The sequence below is a fragment of the Sphaerodactylus townsendi genome, linkage group LG01 (genome assembly GCF_021028975.2).
Source record: "Sphaerodactylus townsendi isolate TG3544 linkage group LG01, MPM_Stown_v2.3, whole genome shotgun sequence".
Classification (NCBI taxonomy): Eukaryota; Metazoa; Chordata; class Lepidosauria; order Squamata; family Sphaerodactylidae; genus Sphaerodactylus; species Sphaerodactylus townsendi.
Window position 1 is genome coordinate 185,497,605 of NC_059425.1, and position 14,671 is coordinate 185,512,275.

A 14,671-nucleotide genomic window follows, 5' to 3' on the forward strand; every position below is an offset into this window, starting at 1 on the left:
CTAAGGAGGGTTGTAATGAAGCATCAAAAAGGTACATTTTATGTGGTCTGCCCAGTAAGAGCACACAAAGGAAACTGTTCATGGAAGCCTGAATTATTTACTTACTTGGTTCATATCATGCCTTTCTCCCCAATGTGGACCAAAAGTGGCTTTTATAGTTCTTCTCTCCTTTTATCCTCACAGCAACCCTGTGAAGTAGGCTAGGCTGAGAGTATGTAAGTGGCCCAAGACTACTCAGCAAAAACTTCCAGCAGTGGGGGGATTCAAACCTGGGCATTTCCAGATCCTAGTCCAACAAAATAACAACTACACCATGCTGGCTCTCAAACAGGCTGTAAATATTGGCATGGCAATAGAAATGACAGCAGTGGCGTAGGAGGTTAAGAGCTCGTGTATCTAATCTGGAGGAACCGGGTTTGATTCCCAGCATTGCCACCTGAGCTGTGGAGGCTTATCTGGGGAATTCAGATTAGCCTGTACACTCCCACACAAGCCAGCTGGGTGACCTTGGGCTAGTCACAACTTCTGGGAGCTCTCTCAGCCCCACCCACCTCACAGGGTGTTTGTTGTGAGGGGGGAAGGGCAAGGAGATTGTAAGCCCCTTTGAGTCTCCTACAAGAGAGAAAGGGGGGAAATAAATCGAAACTCAATCCAAACTCTAAAGATAAGGTTGCCTGGGTTTTAAAAATGTCCTATCCCTTTAAAATAATCACCATTATAATGAAATACCTTCTTGTCACAACCGACTCATGGCGACGGCTCATGGGACATATCTGTACAAAGCATTTAAAACGTTTGCACAACACTTTGAAAACGTCTTGAAAATAATCGTTTTCATGGGTTTTGTCCACATTGCACCTTTTGAAATGTTCCGCAAACATTTTAGCTCATCATGGTGTTTTGAGATGAGCAGAGATTGCTCATTGCACCGTTGCCTTCTCCTATTTTATTTTTGGTTTGGAGTGAAAATGTTTCTAAGTGTTGTTGTAAGTCACCTTGAGTCACAAAGGAAGGAAGGATATAATTAATTAAGCTACAAACCTTCCCCTTCCTCCATGGTTTCCCATCCAAGTACCAATGAAGGCCAATCCTGCTTAGCTTCTAAGATCTCCTCCAACACCACATTTCAAAGGAACCAACTTTCTTCCACATCAGCTTTCTTCATTGTCCAACTTTCACACTCATGCACAGTAGTAGAAGAGTTTAGATTTATACCCCCATTTTCTCCTATAAGGAGACTCAATGATTACAAACTTCTTCCCTTCCTCTCCCCACAACAGATACCTTGTGAGGCAGGTGGGGCTGAGAGAGTTTGAAGAAAACTGTGACTAGCCCAAGGTCACCCAGCAGGCTTCATGTGGAAGAGTTAGGAAAAGAAACCCGGTTCACCAGATAAGAGTCCACCGTTCATGTGGAGGAGTGAGGAATCAAACCCGGTTCTCCAGGTTAATGTCCACCGCTCTTAACCACTACACCGCACTGGCCCTCCACATGAATGGGGAATGCTGTGGTATGAATGATCTTCCTCTTGCTTCACAAATTATGTTGCTGTAAATGGCAACGGACTGAAATATGCTCTTTAATTATAGTGCATAAGTCAGAAAAAGTCACATCAGCACAAACAGCAGAGCGCCGGGTGCAAATAGCTGCCGGCTAGGTCAGGGCGCCTTGGGAAAAGATGGAGGAGATAAAGAACGTAACAAAGATTCTGGGCAGAAGGTGAAAACTCGGGGATTGGAAGATTCGGAACAAGCTGGATATTCAGACCTAAAGTGTAGAAACCCCGAGAGAAGGATGCTGTACCTGAAAACCGTGAGGACTTTGGACCTGGCGATCTTCACGGTCGCCAGTCACCTTTGACTTGTGGTTTTCAAGGCAAAGCATTTAGGATGATCCCAAAGAGTTTTCGAGGCAAGAGATGGTTTGCATGGCCTGCCTCTGCACAACAACCCTGCACTTTCTTGGTCGTCCCCCATCCAGATGCCAACCAGGACTGACCCGGCTTAGCTTCCAAGAAGTGGTGAGATCGGACTAGCCTGAATCAACCAGGTCAGGGATTAGTCCCTATAACAGTGATGGTGAACCTATGGCACGGGTGCCAGAGGTGGCACTCAGAGCCCTCTCTGTGGGCACGCACAAACAAAGTTCATCATGTGGGGGGGGGGAATCACCCCCCACACACACACACACATCTAGGCTGGCCTGGGCCACTGGGCTCGATTATTAGCATCAAACCTAAGACCTAGTTTTGGGGAAGCAGTGTAGGTAACCCTGTTAAGCGCTGTTAAACCCCACTGATTTTCATGCAAAGAACTAAAGCGCAATCCTTTACCTGGGAGTAAGCTCAGTTGCTGACAATGGGGCTTGCCTCTGAGTAAACTCTCATTGGGTCGTAATTCACCCGTTGGAAGAGTTGCACGGTTACTTCAAAGCAAAGTCACTGACTACCACCAAGCTTACTCCTGAGTAATGCATGTCTTGGAGCGAACCGTTTTTCCTAAACTAAAACCTCAGTATTCAGGTTAAATTGCCGTGTTGACACTTTGCGATAAATAATGGGTTTTAAGTTGCAATTTGGGCACTCGGTCTCGAAAAGGTTCGCCATCACTGGCCTATCAGCAAAAAAAGACAGAAAACTAAGGTTGCCAATCTCCAGGTGTGGTCTGGAGATCTGCTGCAATGACATCTGATCTCCAGATTATTAGCATCAAACCTAAGACCTAGTTTTGGGGAAGCAGTGTAGGTAACCCTGTTAAGCGCTGTTAAACCCCACTGATTTTCATGCAAAGAACTAAAGCGTAATCCTTTACCTGGGAGTAAGCTTGGTTGCTGGCAATGTGGCTTGCTTCTGAGCCCCCCCCCCCTTTCTCCTTTTACAACATCTGTGGATCCTACCGTCCCTTCCCTCTTTTTCTTTTTAGAGGATCTGTTAGTAGGACGCCATCTATTTATTTATTTGACTGAACGCTGCTTTTAATGGGGTAGTTTTAACATATATAGAGCCACTATTTAATGCTATTTAATTTAATTTGATATTATTGTTTTTACTGTGTGCTCTATCGGTATGTTTTGTTCACCGCCCTGAGCCCTTTGGGGAGGGCGGTTTATAAATATAATTAATGATGATGATGATGATGATGATGATGATGATGATGATGATGATGATGATGATGATGATGATGATGATGATGATGATGATGATGATGATGATGATGATGATGATGATGATGATGATAATAATAATAATAATCCCTCCTAGGGTCGTGATTCACCCATTGGAAGAGTTGCATGGTTGCTTCAAAACAAAGCCACTGACTACCACCAAGCTTACTCCCAAGTAACACACACCTCGCAGCCAGCCATTTTTTCTAAACTAAAACCTCAGTATTCAGGTTAAATTGCCGTGTTGGCACTTTGCGATAAATAAGTGGGTTTGGGGTTGCAATTTGGGCACTCGGTCTCGAAAAGGTTCGCCATCACTGCCCTATAATATTTCTTTTGCAGATTTAGTTACACGCAGCTCTGCTTCCTGAGCCCTGCGAAATCTTCCCTGGCGATTCTTGCCAAGTCACCCGGCTACCATTGTTTTCAATCGACGGTCCCACTTTTGTCACAAAAACACAGCCAGTGACCTGAGCTCCTGTCAGGTTCACACCAGATCCCAAACGCCACGGCTTAAGTCTCTAAAAACAGCTCAGCATGTTAATCCTGCGCGGAGTTAATCTGGGTTCTTTTAGTGACACAGATTAACATCTCCGTTGGCTGTGTGGGATTTGCGTTGGCCCTCGGGCAAAGGCAGAGTTTAGTGTATCTAGGTTACCTAGATCCAGTTGGAATTAATTTGCGGGGGGGGGGGGGCAAAAATAGCCTATTTCTTATGGCAAAGATGTGACTATATGCAGGTTTTGGTAGCTGAGAACCTTGGAAGGAGTCTTGGGGAAAGAAAATAAACCAAGCAAAATTCAGACCTATTACCCCTCATATGGCAAAAAAGTTTAAAAATGCTTGGGTTGATTGATTTTGCCCTATCTAACCTTTTGCTCAAACTCCAGATTGGCAGCACTGACTGAAATTCCCCATTAAAACGGTATTTTTTCTTTCCCAGTGTTTGCAAAACAAACAGTAGATGATTGCCAGATTGCGAGTGGAAGTCTGGAAGAGAAAGAAATTATATAATAGCTTGTCCAAATATTTACAACACAGTGGTGCGGTCAACATTACCTACTGCAGAGCCTTTATTCTCCATTCTCACCAGTGGTGGGATCCAAAAATTTTAGTAACAGGTTCCCATGGTGGTGGGATTCAAACAGTGGTGTAGCGTCAATGGGGCTGGGCGGGGCATGACGGGGGCGTGGCTGGGCATTCCAGGGGCGGGGCATTGCTGGCGGGGCTGTGGCAAGGACGCAGCCGCTGCGCCGGTCCTTGGGCGGGAAACGAATGCACGCAGGCGCAGGCTGCCACGCACGCCAGTGCCCCTCCTGCTAGACTGCTTCAAGTTCTGCGCGCTACTGCTGAGAGGAGGGGCATAACTAAGGCAAAAATCACGTGGCAAAATCACCAACTAGTAACCCCCTCTCGGCACACACAAATAATTAGTAACCTACTCTCGGGAACCTGTGAGAACCTGCTGGATCCCACCTCTGATTCTCACCCTGCATCACGGAAACTATACCTGTCAGTTTCTGCCATTTGCCTGCGTAGCCAGGTCTCCAGAGAACAACGCAAAAATATCTCCCGTTTAGAACAATCCTGTTCTTGTTCCGACTCCATATCTGTTCCTGTGGATAATCCTCTTCTACTGGTGTTTCAATTTGACATGTCATTATGTCGGTGAGTACCGTCAAGTCACAAACTGACTTATGGTGACCCCACCAAAGAGTGTTCAAGCAAGCGAGAAGCAGAGATGGCTTGCTGTGGCCTTCCTCTATGGAGCCTTCCTTGGTGGTCTCCCATCCAAATGCCAACCTCGCTTAGCTTCCGAGATCTGACGAGATCAGGCTATACCAGTGGTGGTGAACCTACGGCATGGGTGCCAGAGGTGGCACTCAGAACCCTCTCTGTGGGCACGCGCAGAGTTCGTCATGGGGAGGGAAATTGCGCCCCCCCCCCCACAAATCTAGGCTGGCCAGGGCCACTGGGCTTGACTATTAGCATTAAACCTAAGACCTAGTTTTGGGGAAGCAGTGTGGGTAACCCTGTTAAGCGCTGTTAAACCCCACTGATTTTCATGTGAAGAACTAAAGCATGATCCTTTACCTGAGAGAAAGCTCGGTTGCTGGCAATGGGGCTTGCTTCTGAGTAAACCCTCCTAGGGTCATGATTCACCCGTTGGAAGAGTTGCACGGTTGCTTCAAAGCAAAGCCAGCAACGACCATCAAGCTTACTCCCGAGTAATGTGTGCCTCAGAGCCAACCGTTTTTTCTAAACTAAAACCTCAGTATTCAGGTTAAATTGCCGTTTTGGTACTTTGCCATAAGTAAGTGGGTTTTGGGTTGCAATTTGGGCACTCGGTCTCGAAAAGGTTCTCCATCACTGGGCTATACCAATGCTGCCTTCCCTCCCAGAAATAACATTGCAGGCTGTTTGTTTATATATATTTTCAATAGGGTGGCTTTCCTTTTTCATACCTTCTTCCCAGAAGGCCATACAACCTGATACTAGCCACACGTGGCACCCTCTGGAATCAGCTGAGTATTCTACTCAAGAGGTAGCCAAGGGGTCTTCAAATCAGGACCCAGAAGACCCCTTATCCCCTCCCCTCCTCTTGTTTTTCAACATCAGCTAGATCAGGGGTCTGCAACCTGCGGCTCTCCAGATGTTCATGGACTACAATGGGAATTGTAGTCCAGGAACATCTGGAGAGCCACAGGTTGCAGACCCCGGAGCTAGATGAAGACCTCTGGCGAAAACTCTGCACTCCGTTATGTTGGAAAACGGAATTATATTACCTTCCCCACCCCCACCCAAAAAATTTGCTATGCACCACAACAGCTACCTAAGAGCCAATTCACACACTGTCCTGGCAACTCCCATGAGGTGTTCTTTGTATCAGATGCATGATGGGAGTTTGGTAATTCCTAGATGTACACAGGCCCAGTCCCTGCTGTGGCCACAGCATCAAAAAGGTAAACAGAAAATATCCCACTAGGTATAGAAAAGTCAAAGTCAACCAACATAAACAAAAATTCTGTACCTGGGCTACACTCTACAAAAATAGCAAACCTCTAGTGCAAAAATGACAGTATATTATAGATCAACATCTGCAATAACAATTAGCCACTGAAGTCTTGCAAGAAGACAACGCATATCCAATATGTGAAAAAGGCAAACTCTATGCTGGGGATAATTAGGAAAGGAATTGATAATAAAACTGCAAAGATTGTCATGCCCTTATATAAAGCCGTGGTGCGATCGCACTTGGAGTACTGTGTTCAGTTCTGGTCACTGCATCTCAAAAAGGATATCGAAGAGATAGAAAAAGTGCAGAGAAGGGCAATGAGGATGATTGAGGGACTGGAGCACCTTCCTTATGAGGAGAGGCTGAAGCGTTTGGGACTATTTAGTTTGGAGAGGAGACGTCTGAGGGGGGATTTGATTGAAGTCTATAAAATTATGCATGGGATAGAAAATGTTGACAGAGAGAATTTTTTCTCTCTTTCTCACAGTACTAGAACCAGGGGGCATTCATTGAAAATGCTGGGGGGAAGAATTAGGACTAATAAAAGGAAACACTTCTTCATGCAACGTGTGATTGGTGTTTGGAATATGCTGCCACAGGAGGTGGTGATGGCCACTAACCTGGATAGCTTTAAAAGGGGCTTGGACAGATTGATGGAGAAGTTGATCTATGGCTACCAATCTTGATCTGCCTTGATCTCAGATTGCAAATGCCTTAGCAGACCAGGTGCTCAGGAGCAGCAGCAGCAGAAGGCCATTGCTTTCACATCCTGCTTGTGAGCTCCCAAAGGCACCTGGTGGGCCACTGCAAGTAGCAGAGAGCTGGACTAGGTGGACTCTGGTCTGATCCAGCTGGCTTGTTCTTGTGCTCAAATACAAAAAAAATATCAGTCCATCAATGCAAACAGTAGTTACTCGTTTTGTGGAATGAACTATTGTCCACTTCCTCAGTATGGTATCATCAGTCTTGCTCACTCCTCTATAAGGTCGCCCTCCCATTAATAGCATCTGAATTTATTATAATCTCTAACAACAAGGAGGTGTCGCATCTGACGCTTAACTAAGGAGTCTAATATGCATTAACATATTTAATGTGCTCTCATTTTGCACTCCCTGTTTGCAATTCTTGTACAGTGCAGATTTTTTTATGTGGCCATAGCATACCTGGAGGAGGAGTCACTGCCTCCCCAGCCCACACCTGCTAGTCTCAATTCCTGAAATGGCCCAGAAGAAGGAGGAGGAGGAGGAGGAGGAGGAGGAGGAGGAGGAGGAGGAGGAGGAGGAGAAGAAGAAGATCAAGAACAAGAACAAGAACAAGAAGAGTTGGATTTATATCCCCCCTTTCTCTCCTGTAGGAGTCTCAAAAGGGCTTACAAACTCCTTTCCTTTGCCCCCTCACAACAAACACCCTGTGAGGTAGATGGGGCTGAGAGAGCTCAGAAGAACTGTGACTAGCCCAAGGTCACAGTTGGAGTGCATAGGCTAATCTGTGTTGGAGTGCATAGAAGAAGAGGAGGAGGAGGAGGAGGATTTATATCCCTCCTACAACAAACACCCTGTGAGGTAGGTGGGGCTGAGAGAGCTCAGCAGAACTGTGACTAGCCCAAGCACATTGGTGCCTTTTATTTTATGCCCTTGCTGTTCTAGCCTCTTGATACTTTGGGGTAGTTTTCTGTAAGGTTTATTTTGTGGACTCATCCTGCTTGTTCATAAATCCCTTAGATCACCAAAGCTTCAATAGTAACAAGAACAAGACACCAAGGGTGTTTAAAGCATGCACAGTTTCACCCTACAGGAAGATACTCGAGACTAAGGCTTGTGATTGTAGTGGGCTTAGGTGAGTCTGACTCTACTTAAGATGGAACTGTAAAATTCATAATGTCATAAGAAGAAGAAGAGTTTTGGATTTATATCCCCCCTTTCTCTCCTGTAGGAGACTCAAAGGGGCTGACAATCTCCTTGCCCTTCCCCCCTCACAACAAACACCCTGTGAGGTAGGTGGGGCTGAGAGAGCACTGAGAAGCTGTGACTAGCCCAAGGTCACCCAGCTGGTTTGTGTGGGAGTGCACAGGCTAATCTGAATTCCCCAGATAAGCCTCCACAGCTCAAGGGGCAGAGTGGGGAATCAAACCCGGTTCCTCCAGATTTTAATGCACCTGCTGTTAACCACTATGCCACTGCGTAGGGAGATCTGTTTGTTCCACAGTGAAAATTATATGTAGCCATATGTAAGTTACACAATTTGAACAAATAGATGTTCTCTAGAGTAGTTTCAATGTGCCAAAATGGCCCGATAGGAATGTGTCTCCCATGCACTTGGAAGCCAAAGAGTTCTCATTTGTTTATTATTGCACGGCAAATGTTTAAAAAGCATTCATACAAATCTTAAAGCCAGCTCCTAAAAACCACAACAAGATACGATTCAGACAGATTCGATAAATTTAAAAATCACTAAAAACAGGACACAGACAAAACGTGTCGTTTAAAATAGGACAGAGAGAGACAGGTTTTACAGTCTCACATCCAAATGAATTATCGGCTCGATCAGTTTTGTTGGAACATTTAAGAATTCCCACACGTCGCCCTTAGGAACGAAGAGGGTTTTCTCTTAGGATGTGACTGATTGTTTGTCTGTTGGCTCCATGGGAACTTTGTAACATGCAGGGGGGCCTTGACTCAATGGCAAACCACCTGCTTTGAATGCAGAAGAAGAGGAGGAGGAGGAAGAGGAGGAGGAGGAGGAGGAGGAGTTTGGATTTATCTCCCCCCCCTTTCTGTCCTGTAAGGAGACTCAAAGGGGCTTGAAAACTCCTTTCCCTTCCCCCCTCACAACAAACGCCCTGTGAGGTAGGTGGGGCTGAGAGAGCTCAGAAGAACTGTGACTAGCCCGAGGTCACCCCGCTGGCATGTGTTGGAGTGCACAAGCGAATCTGATCCACCAGGTAAGCCTCCACTGCTCAAGTGGCAGAGTGGGGAATCAAACCCAGTTCTCCAGATTAGAGTGTGCCTGCTCTTGACCACTACACCACACTACACCACTACACCGCATGTAGATTGCCAGGTTCAATCCCAGGCCTCTCCATTTAAAAGGATCAGGTGGGTGGGTGATTTGAAAGACCTCCCCCTGAGACCCTGGAGAGCAGCTGCCAGTCTGAGTAGGCAATACTGAGTAGGCAATTTGATGGACTGAGGGTCCAATTCAGTAGAAGGCAGTTCGATGTGCTCATATGTGTCCATTCACTGTTCCTATTGCCTGGGGCATGGGTTCCTCCGTGGATCCCGTCACTGGCATCTCCCACAGCTCCAGATATCCAGCTTTTGGGGAGGAAGGGCCATGGCTTAGTGGTGGAGCATCTGCTTAGCATACAGAAAGTCCCGGGTTCAATCCCTGGCATCTCCAGGTAAAAAAGACCAGGCAGAAGGTGACGGGAAAGACCTCTGTCTGATGCAGGGGTCTGCAACCGGCGGCTCTCCAGATGGTCATGGACTACAAATCCATGGAATTGTAGTCCATGAACATCTGGAGAGCCGCAGGTTGCAGACCCCTGATGGCTTAATTCAGAGTACACAATACTGACTATGCTGGACTGACGGTTAGATTCAAAGAAAGAAAGAAAGAAAGAAAGAAAGAAAGAAAGAAAGAAAGAAAGAAAGAAAGAAAGAAAGAAAGAAAGAAAGAAAGAAAGAAAGAAAGAAAGAAAGAAAGAAAGAAAGAAAGAAAGAAAGTACAAAGACTGGGGTGTTGTGGGTTTTCCAGGCTGTGTGGCCGTGGTCTGGTTGATCTTGTTCCTAATGTTTCACCTGCATCTGCGCCTGGCATCTTCAGAGGTGTATCACAGAGGGAAGTCTGTTACAAACTGTTAAGTGAAGATGCCAGCCACAGATGCAGGCTGGTCTGCTGGAATGGGTCCAGAAGAGGGTGATTCATTTAATAATAATAATAATAATAATAATAATAATAATAATAATAATAATAATAATAATAATAATAATAATAATAATAATAATAATAATAATAATAGGTCTAGAATCCATGCCCTATGAGGAGAGACGTAGGGAGCTGGGTGTGTTTAGTGAAAAGAAGGTTAAGAGGTGACATGATAGCCATGTTTAGATATTTGAAGGGATGTCATGTTGGCAGCCCTGCTGATCCAGAGACTAGGACCAGGAGTAATGTGTTCAAGGGGAAGGAAAAGAGATTCCACCTAAACATCAGGAAAAACTTCCTGACAGTAAGGGCTGTTTGACAGTGGAATGCACTACCTTGGAGCGTGGTGGAGTCTCTTCCTTTGGAGGTTTTTAAACAGAGGCTGGATGGCCATCTGTCAGGAGTGCTTTGATTATGTGTTCCTGCATTGTAAGGGATTGGACTTGATGGCCCTTTGGGTCTCTTCCAACTCTACGATCCTTAACCCTGTAATTTCTTTCTTACTTTTATACAGGACCTCTCTCCTCTTTTTCTGTTTCTGATTCAGTACGCCACAGCTTCATGCGTTCAGCTGTGAACGTCCCTTAGCCTTAGTCATCTTCCTTTCCTTAGTTTCTGGATTAGAATGTAGCGACGACTAAAATATTCTCATCCACGAAAAACACCACAATTGGCTGAAGAAGCAAACACACTGCCAAACTCCCAACCCTTCCAGAACATCTGCAGCCTCGCTCTGACTTCCGATGGCTTATTTTTATATCTTAAACTTTTATCACACCTTCAAGATCAGAAAAATATCCAAGGGATGTACTGGATGAAAAACACAAGACTCCAAGAAGTTCTCGCTTCCTCCTGCGCAGAGCTAACATCCATAGCTCTGGGCTTCTAGTTCAACACAGAGTTTCCTTTCTATCTGTTCCAGGGTGGGGGTGGGGGCGGGGGCGGGGGCGGAGAGACCCTCACGTTTTCAGTGCTGCATTTCTCCCCACCACTTAATCTGCAGCTGATTTTGGAACTCCACAGCCATTTGACTGGCACCTTCCGTTCGATTCCAGTCAGGAGATTATATTTTGCTTCTTCACTCTCTTTCCACTCTTCCTCTCCTGGAGAGGGCATCTTCTACCTTTTCCTTCTCCTCCTCCAGCGACCCAGCTTAGATTCAAGTCCGGTAGCCTCTCAGAGATCAGCAAGATTTTGGGGGGATGAGCTTTGGACAGTCAACGCTCCCTTCATTAGATACAAACAGGAATGGAGGTGCATGAGTTCTTATATCCCGGTTGGGAGGCGGGAGGGGCGTTGCAAAGAAAAGAATCAGGCTGCAGAGGTGCAATGTACATTTATCCCCTGCTCTCAATCCAGCTGATTACAGTGTACATTGTACTTATGCATCTTGACTCCTTTTTTTTGCAACACCTCACCCACTATACTGGGATATAAGGACTTAACAGATCTCCCTTCCCACTTGTATCTGAGGAAGGGAGTTTTGGCTCTCAAAAATCTCACACCCTGGAAATCTTGTTGGCCCCTTCCGCACACGCAAAATAATGCGTTTTCAAACCACTTTCACAACTGTTTGCAAGTGGATTTTGCCATTCCGCACAGCTTCAAAGAGCACTGAAAGCAGTTTGAAAGTGCATTATTCTGCATGTGCGGAATGAGCCGTTGTTTTCTAAGCTGCTGGTGGATTTGAGTCTAGATGTCCTACCACAAACCAGCTCCCCTCTGAAACTAGCTTCAGCGTCAGCAGCAAAAAGCTGCCGGGACTGATTCTCCTTTCTGTTCTTCTCTCTGATCGAAATCCTGCCTTCTGTCGCCACTTTGACCTCTGGCCGCGTGCTGTTTGACCCCGCGCCCCATCAGACGGATCGCACCAGCAAATAATCCCACTGCTAAACGGCTTAGGAAGGTATTCTCGTAGTTTGCTCTCTAGAGCGGCGATTCCCAACCTGTGGGCCTTGAAGCCGAGGAAAGTGGGCTTTTGCAGTTTTATTGATTTGTGCACAGTCTGCTTTTAGTTTTGTTTTGTTTTGAAGTGGATCACCCTAAGGCCATGGTGGTGAACCTTTGGCACTCCAGATGTTATGGACTACAATTCCCATCAGGCCCTGCCAGCATGGTCAATTGGCCATGCTGGCAGGGGCTGATGGGAATTGTAGTCCATAACATCTGGAGTGCCAAAGGTTCGCCATCACTGCCCTAAGGAATGCCAGCCTCCAGGTGGGATCCCCCAGAGTTACAGCTCATCTCCAGACTGCAGAGATCAGTTTCCTTGGAGGAAATGGATTCTTTGAAGGGTGGACCCTATGGGAGAGGTGGTCAACCTATGGCACTCCAGATGTTCACAGACTACAATTCCCATCAGCCGCTGCCAGCATGGCCAGTTGGGGCTGATGGGAATCGTAGTCCATGAACATCTGGAGCACCATAGGTTGGCCACCCCTGCTCTATGGCATTGTACCCCATTAGGGTCCCTATCTTCCCCAGGCTCCATCCCCTAATCCAGAGGTCTGCAACCTGTGGCTCTCCAGATGTTCATGGACTACAAATCCCATCAGCCCCTGCCAGCATGGCCAGTTGGGGCTGATGGGAATCGTAGTCCATGAACATCTGGAGCACCATAGGTTGGCCACCCCTGCTCTATGACAATGTACTCCACTGGGGTCCCTATCTTCCCCAGGCTCCATCCCCTAATCTAGAGGTCTGCAACCTGCGGCTCTCCTGATGTTCATAGACTACAATTCCCATCAGCCCCTGCCAGCATGACCAGTTGCACCAGATTCCTTCTGTGCACCAGATTCCTTCCGTGCAGAAGAGCAATTGGCCATGCTGGCAGGGGATGATGGGAATTGTAGTCCATGAACATCTGGAGAGCCACAGGTTGCAGACCCCTGCCCTAATCTGTAGGAGTTTCCCAACCCAGATCTGTAAACCTTCCCTCCTTCCATTCTTTGCTGTTCACTGGGGCGGGAAGGGGAGGGGGGGACCTGGCAACTCCAATCTCTATTGCAAATAAATTTGGAATTGTGGGTCAGCATACCAAAAGAAGAAGAAGAAGAAGAAGAAGAAGAAGAAGAAGAAGAAGAAGAAGAAGAAGAAGAAGAAGAAGAAGAAGAAGAAGAAGAAGAAGAAGAAGAAGAAGAAGAAGAAGAAGAAGAAGAAGAAGAAGAAGAAGAAGAAGAAGAAGAAGAAGAAGAAGAGGAGGAGGAGGAGGGGGAGGAGGAGGAGGAGGAGGAGGAGGAGGAGGAGGAGGAGTTTGGATTTATATCCCCCCTTTCTCTCCTGCAGGAGACTCAAAAGGGCTTACAATCTCCTTGCCCTTCCCCCCTCACAACAAACACCCTGTGAGGTAGGTGGGGCTGAGAGAGCTCCGAGAAGCTGTGACTAGCCCAAGGTCACCCAGCTGACATGTGTGGGAGTGTACAGGCTAATCTGAATTCCCCCGATAAACCTCCACAGCTCAGGCAGCAGAGCTGGGAATCAAACCCGGTTCCTCCAGATTAGATACACGAGCTCTTAACCTCCTACGCCACTGCTGCTCCTCCAGGAACCATGACTTTATAGATCCTCCAGAGCGGCCAGCCCTGGAGAAAGACCCTGTCCTCTGGTCTACTGTTACTCTGGCACTGAAAGATAAAATATACTCACCGTCCTTTGCAGTCAGTTGACACTTGCGACAAAGAAACGCTTTCCAAACGAATGGAAAATTTGCTCAGGGATCTGTCCAGAGGACTGCAGCGACGGATCCCAGGACCCACGGCACCAGATTCCTTCCGTGCAGGAGAGCAAACACAAAGACAGACATATAGACTTCAGATACTATAAAGGAAGTCAGGGTAGCTGTATTGGAAGGATTCACCTAGATGACAGAAACGAAGTGAAGACCAGCCATTTCTTACAGTACTATATACCCACCCACCCCCCATGTCAAAAAATCACATGGTTTTTCGAGTTATGCAGTCGTTTGTTTCTTGGGGTCATAAAATGTGTAGGAACTGGTTTTTGATCCACAGGCAATAAGGGGTATAACTACACCTGTTTACCTTAGGGGCAGCCTTGCCAATGCTATGTTGCAGACCCGGTGACTCCGACTCCAAATTCCTGCCTTTAGGATTCCTAGATTCCTATCAAGTAGCTGGTGGGCTCCAACTGACGTCAGCCCTACGTTACGCCGAACAAAGGTCACGCTGACAATGGGGTGAAATTTCGGTTGCTGCACGGCAGGTGGATTTTAAATTCGGATCTGTGCTCCACAAAACTTTCCTTGTTAGAACGGAATTCTGCTGCCATACTTGTGAATATTTGAATGCAGCACACAGTTTTATGTATCATACAGGGTACGGCTAACCATTAGGGATCAGTTATATGTTAAATAATAAACTGTAACGTTGTGCACTCAGTCAAATAGCTTTTCAGTTTCATAATAGGTTGCTAGCAGATAACAGTGAAAGACTTCTACTTACCTACGAAACCTTTATGAAGGGCAATTTATTTCAATATAATTTTTATTTTCTCACACATAACAAACAAACAAGACATACGAACACAAAGAAAACCCAACACTACACA

The 14,671-nt window shown here is 46.4% G+C and overlaps 1 protein-coding gene across 2 annotated transcripts in view; it reads right to left on the minus strand.

Annotated features, from left to right (window-relative positions):
• LOC125435258 overlaps positions 1–13,966 on the minus strand; it is a 45,029-nt gene extending 31,063 nt beyond the window's left edge. For both annotated transcript variants that reach the window (XM_048501453.1, XM_048501444.1), the window contains exon 1: positions 13,751–13,966. The gene's annotated coding sequence lies outside the window, so the exon portion shown is untranslated. The remainder of the gene's footprint in view (positions 1–13,750) is intronic.
• Between the last annotated feature and the right edge of the window lie 705 nt (positions 13,967–14,671).